This window comes from Eumetopias jubatus, unplaced genomic scaffold (genome assembly GCF_037043125.1).
Source record: "Eumetopias jubatus isolate StellerSeaLion01/CBP00866 unplaced genomic scaffold, mEumJub1_p1.0 scaffold_4, whole genome shotgun sequence".
Taxonomy (NCBI): Eukaryota; Metazoa; Chordata; class Mammalia; order Carnivora; family Otariidae; genus Eumetopias; species Eumetopias jubatus.
In genome coordinates this window covers 167,510,123-167,516,905 of record NW_028274810.1, presented here as the reverse complement: position 1 = coordinate 167,516,905, position 6,783 = coordinate 167,510,123, and the positions used below count along the sequence as shown (strand labels likewise).

The following is a 6,783-nucleotide window of genomic DNA, read 5'->3' as shown; positions in this document are numbered from 1 at the left end:
GCACCACTTTTCACAATCCCTGACCACTGGCAGCTAATTCTATGTGTACTGAGGGATACAGATGGATGAAGGAGCAAGTCAAGGCACGGTAAGAAACTGCACCCGAAATCAAGGAAAACGTAAGCAAAGAGGTCTGGTTCAGCTGGACTTGAAGGATGAGGAGGTGTTCAATCAGGAAGAACGACCATACTAAAGGTTGAGAAGAAAGGGACACTTAGAAAAACAATTCATTCTGTGCTTCTACATAAGGACGGGGGGGAGAAGCCTATGAATAGAATTACCCTGCTAAGGAAAAGTCGAGGCAAAATGGCAAAATTGGTGAGGGTTGGTTTTGGTGCTTCCTGCTCTTAGGTGAGGTGAAGAGTGTTTAGGATCAGGTTTAAGGCAACCTGAGTTTATAGCCCAGCTCTACTGTTTATGACTGAGTGAGCTACAGAAGTTCTCTGTGCTCCAATTTCTCATATGTCAGATGGGATAATAACAGTGTCTACCTCACCTGGTGAGAGAATCAGTGAGATACCATATACAGCAAACACTTGAGTAGAGTGGGGCACATGAGCATTCAAGACAAGTTGTTTTTATGTTAGTGCTGTTTTTGATGATAACACAGGACAGTCCTGAGGTGGCATGGTCTCCCTTGGAGCGTATGTCTGCATTTTGGGACCTGCCATCACACCATCAGTGGGACCTACCTTTGGCCGCATAGAGGCTATCTTTTAGGCTTTACCCCAGCATTGAAAATGAATAATCTTTGTCATAAAATCCTATCCTCCCTGAGTGAAGATGATATCTCTATCGTAAAATAAGTTCCTACATGTTTTCGAACTAGACAATACGTACATTATATCATAGTGTTATATATGAATTTCTAAAGTTGATGGATGGGAAATGCTCGAGTCTCCACAACCCTGAAGGAGTACATTATTGTGAATAACTGCATCTTCCAGAGAGCTTAGGGAGCAGTACTTCAAGATTCAAAACTTCTAAAATTGTATCAATTTCAAAGGAATATTATTCTGTAAGAAATAGCCCTATTTTATCAAGAGTACTTTTTTATTTACCCTTTGAGTTATAACTCTAATAAACTGTTCCCTGTAATATTTTAAACTCTAAGGGGAAACTCATTTTGGCCCTATTGCAGACTAACAAAGAAAATTTCATTATTATAAATTCATAGAAATAAAGGATGAAATATAACCAAATTTGAAAAAATACACGACTGAGCTAGAAAAAAAGAGAAGGAATGTTCCTGGTGCTAGCTAGAGTTGCCGCAACCCAAGGGATGTAGAATCAGAAATAGAGGGAGGGTCTAGGAACTGTGGTTTTAATCGACATGCCAGGACAGAACGTGTTACTTTGGGGCTCCATCCGTTCACGGTGTTTACCTACAACTGAGACACCTGCATGTAACTGAGCTCTGGAAAGGCTGCCCCCCCCCCAACAACAACAAAAAAAGAATTTGGAAAGCTTGTTCTGCCAGGGAAGTGATAAAAAGCTGTGGGTGAAGGAAATAAAAGTCTGAGCCATGTACCAGTAAATCTTACCAAATGCATAGTAAGGGAACCATCACAATAAGAAGTTAATGTCAAAAACTAGTCCGGATGTGGGCAAACACATGGGACACCAGGCAGAAGCAAATGCACAACTTCTCTACATCATGCTTCAGCCCAGAGGACATGTGGTTCTCAAAAAAAAAAAAAAAAAATCCCCGTTGAAGATATAAACTCACCTTCCAAAATTACATGATGTACAAGGAAATCATTCGCCTTATGCAAAAGTCAATGGACAGGAGAAAGAGCCAGATTAGACTTTCAGAACGTTCACAAAAGTAGTTGTATCTAGAATGTTAAACATGTTTTTAAAATGGAAACATAGGCAAAAACAGGATATTCTGAGAAAAGAAAACATATCATCTTTTTTTTTTTTTTTTTTTGGTCTTTGCTGATCTTTATTAAATGAAGGATACCGGGGCAAGCAGGAGGGATCAAGAGCCACAGCAGGAGCAAATATAAAAGTATAAAATGTAAAGTGCAGCACTGGGCAATGTGTGCAGGGTTGAGCCATGCCCCACAGGGACCTTGGGGACACCAGACAGAGGACGAGCCAGAGCCCACCCTCTAAGGGAATCTAGGCCTGAGGAGCCTGTGAAGGGCTCTTGGCTGGGGGTGGAAGTGGCTTGAATGGGGCCCAACCTTGGGCCGTGAAGTAGGAGACCAGTTGTGTGGGTACTTCTGCGAGCACAGTCTGTGCCGGTGTCTCCCAAGGGGCATTCTGGAAGCGGCGGTAGGGCATAAACGGCACTACGTCACGGGCAGCTGCCTCCCCGGAGCGTGCATGCAGGGGTCCACCATCAGCATCCAGCTGCTCCATGGCCTCGCAGTCAGCGCCACCCACACCCATGATGATCACTGACATGGGCAGGTAGGAGGCATGCACCACAGCCTCACCTGTAGCCTCCACATCTGTCACAGCACCGTCAGTCAGCAGCAACAGCACCAAGCATTTCGAGGCAGTCCTCTGATGTACAGTCTGGGTTGCCAACCTGGCCACATGGTTGATGACGGGTGCAAAGTTGGTGGGGCCATAGAGGCGAACTTGGGGCAGGGCTTGGCGGTAAGCATCCACAATGCCCTGGATGCCTGGGCAGTAGGGGTTGCTGGGGTTGAAGTTCAAGGCAAATTCACGGGAGACCTGCCAATTGGGGGGGTACCTGGGCCCCAAATCCAAATGCTGGGAATAGCTTGTCCGAGTCATAGTCCTGCATCACACTGCCCCACTGTCAACTGTCAGGTACTTGCTGACCCCTGTTGGGCTTGAGGTAGTGCAGGGAGTCTGGGGAGGAAGGCTCTCCATTGGAGCCCGTGAAGTCAATGCCTACAGTGAAGTTGATTTGACAGCCTCCCATCCCATAGTCCAGGAATGAATACTGTGTTTCCACCTGGCAAATCTTGACACAAACAGTCCCAGAGTTCTTGTAGCTTTTCTTTTTCTGCTGTTTCTCAGGGTGGTTACATTCAAACTCAGCGGGGACTGCTTGCAGCTGGGCCAAACTGGTGTAGAAGGTACCAATGAGATCATGTGAACCATCACTGTCATAGTCTGAGCATCGCACCTGGATGGGTGTGTTGGGGTCTCCCCCACAGAAATGCTGAAGGGGGACAGAGAAGCGCTTCCATGTAGGGTTCAAGTTGTTCTTGATTACCTCAGATCTGTATGCCAGGTGCCATTTCCCATCACCCTGACGGAAGAACTCCAAGAACGGGTCCGATTTCCCCAAGAAGTCCTTCTTATCTAGTTTTCTGGCCTCCACCTCCATGGTCACTATACGATTATGCTTCATCTCTTGAGCAGATACCGTGATAGTCCCCCACCCAGCAGGTTTTCCAGGCTTCAGCATCAAGGGTAGAGTTATTATCTGGCTGGACACAATCTGTCCTAGGGAACACTCAGCCCCTCCTTAGGAAGTCATCATCCCCCAGCTCAGGTGTCTTGTTGTCTATGTCACAAATGCCAAATCGGAGCTTCTGGACTGTTTCAAAGTGGTACTCAGGCTGCAGTCTTGGAGAACTCGGGGCTCGAGCAGTTCCGCACTCGCTCAGTTCGGCCAAGCTCAGCCCAGCTGCCCCCTCCCACATCCTGTAAAAGGACGCAGAGTGGGTCGGACTTGGAGCCGATGTCCTTGTCAATGAGGTGGTCACAGGAAATGGAGAGTTGAACCAAGGTCACGCAGTGGGTCATCTCTTTGGCTGCTTCACAAAATGGACGACAGCCAGCTCAGCAGCTCTGAGTTCCAGAAGGGGGGAATGGTAAAACATACTTTCTTAAATAAAAAAGAATATCTAGAAATAAAAATTTCAAATATTTGATATTAAAAACTTTGTGAATAAATCAGCAATCTGATTTATTTTTTAATATCAAATAGTTGATATTTTAGTTTTTAGTATTTAACATATTAGATATTTAGTATTTAGTTTTTAATATCAAATAGTTGAGATTTTAGAGATACTAGTAGAAGAGAGAATATGTTTCTAAGGAAATTCATTGTAGTGCAGCACAGTGAGAAAAACAGATAAAAATATGACAGTTGTTAAAAGACAAGGAGTAAAGAATCAAGAAGGAGAATGTATAACAAACAGGAACATTAAGAGAGATGATAAATGATAAATATTCATTAAATAAGACAGAAATCCTTAGATTAAAGGAAAAACACCTAGTCTAGTTAGAATGAATAAAAATAAATTTGCACCTGGAAAAAATCTTAGTAAAAGTACAAAACATCAAAAACACCGAGAAGATTGTTAAAAATCACCCAGAAATAAAAGCTAGATTATCAGCAAAGGAACATTTGTGCTGATGGCTATTTTCTCAAACACAATAATAGAGGACAAAAACCAAGGGTAAAGTCTACTCCTGAGAGAAAATAGCTGTGATCCTCCAATTTTAAAAGTATCTAAACTACCGTTTAAGAATTAGATTAAAAACTGCATTTTTAGGCAAATATTTTAAAAAATACTAACAGATGGACTTCAGGAATAAGTAAAGTGACAGGGAAGGTGTAGGATAGAATGTGTGGAGAAGGGAGGAACAAAGGCATCAGAAAACATCTGGTAAATCCAAACAAACATGCTGTAAAAACAAGAGCAAGGACTGATTTGGAGTGAGAGGGTTTAAAAAGACGGTGGAACCGAAATATTTCCCGGTCGTGATATGGACCATGGGAAGAGCTGTAATTTGATTACAAGTGTTGTAAAATGCTTCTATAGTTCAAGCGGAAGCCAGACCTTTCGATTATTATTAGCTCTTTAGATTCAAGAATGCATGTCAAAAATTTAAGAATAATTAAATAAATAAGAAAAGAATCTGTAACTCTCAACCAGTTGACAGGCGAAATGGTGAGGAATAAAGAAAACTTGATCAGTCCAATAGAAATGCTCTGTGATCCTACAATTCTGCCTCTTGCTACGTAACGCAGAGAGACTCTGGCACATGCGCAAAATAAGATGTAGACAATGTATTCGTTGCATCATTCATCTCCATCAAGAGCAGAATAAGTAAACTGTGGTAAGCTTATCCAATAGAATGTTATAGGCAATTAAAATGAATTAGCTACAGCAACATGGCTCAAGCTGAAAAGGAATGTTGAGTATAAAAAAGTAGAACCATAGGTAAAAATGATGCATTTATGTAAACTTAAATACACCAAAAGAGATCTGGGATGTTGATGAAAGCATATATGCACAGGTAAATTATAAAATCATGCACAGGAGGGATTTATCCCCATTGTAAGATAGTGGTTATCTCTGGGGAGAGTGGGAGGAGGAGTGGGAACAGGGAGGTGGGTAAATGGCTTTAGCTCTATCTATGACACTTAAATCCTTTTGTAAAAAGAGAGCTGCAGGAAATATGTCAAAATATTGACATTTGATAAATCTAAGTGATGGAAAGACAGGTATCAGTTCTATTTTCTGTACTTTTCCATATGTTAAACTTATTAATTTTAAAATATTAAAAAACAATTCAAATAATTTATAAGTATACAAATCAATCTTCTGTCCCTCTCTTCTGGCAATTTTATCTTTCCATATTTCCTTTTGCTTGTGCAAGAATACATATTATTCTGGAACTTTTTTTGACTCAGTATATTGTAGAGAATTTCTTTTTTTAAAGATTTTATTTATTTATTTATTTGAGAGGGAGAGAGAGAACATGAGCAGGGCAGGATGGGGGCAGAGGGAGAGAGAGAGAAGCAGACTCCCCACTGAGCAGGGAGTGCCCCAGCAGGGCTGATCTCAGGACTCTGGGATCATGACCTGAGCCAAAGGCAGTTGCTTAACTGACTAAGCCACCCAGACACGCTTAGATAATTTCTTCCAGTCAATGCACATGGATTTACTTCATTCTTTGTATTTTTCCACAGCATGGATGTTATCATAATTTTACCCCCCACTGATTACCATATTAATTAGATTTCCAGGAATGTTTTCATTTGTTGGTTTGTTTGTTGTTTATTTGGGGAGAAATTGCTACTAAAACAATTTCTTATAAGTTGCTGCCCTCTTATTTTTGCCGGATATATTCCCAGAAGTGAGACTTTGGGGTCAAAGAATATATACATTTTCCTTTTTCATAATTATTATGAAATTGCTTGCAATGATAACTGTAATATTTTAGAGTCCCAACAATTGTGTTTGAGAATGACAGTTTCATGTATCCTGGCCAGCCCAGAAACTATCAATCTTTTCCATCTTTGGCATTCTAAATTATTGGTTTTTGTTTTGTTTTGTTTTTGCATTTCCCTAACAACTTATAAATTTGAACATCTTTTGTATGTTCACAGGACATTTGTGTTTTCTCCTTTGAGAATTGCCTATTAATATCCTTTGCTCTTATTAAAAATGACTTCATAATTTCTATATAACTCACTCATTTGCCCAGTAAACATTTATAGAGCTGTAGTGAGGGTCTGGGACTAAGCACAAATGGCAATTAAGATACAGATTGGGGGCACCTGGGTGGCTCAGTTAGTTAAGCCTGAGACTCTTGGTTTAGGGTCAGGTCACGATCTCAGGGTCCTGGGATCGAGCCCCATGTCAAGCCCTACATCAGGCTCCATGCTCAGTGGGGAGTCTACTTGAGGGTTCTTTCTCTCCCTCTCTCTCTCTGCCCCTCCCCCGTTCATGCTCTCCCTTTCTCAAATAAATTAATCTTAAAAAAAAAGATACAGACTTTTTCTTCAAGGAGCTTCCCATCTAGTACAGAGATTTAGTGATAAAGTGCTACAAA

General features: G+C 41.4%; 1 pseudogene; it reads right to left on the bottom strand.

Moving 5' to 3' along the window:
- Positions 1 to 2,127: 2,127 nt before the first annotated feature.
- LOC114215587 (copine-1-like) lies at positions 2,128 to 5,898 on the bottom strand (annotated as a pseudogene).
- Positions 5,899 to 6,783: the final 885 nt, after the last annotated feature.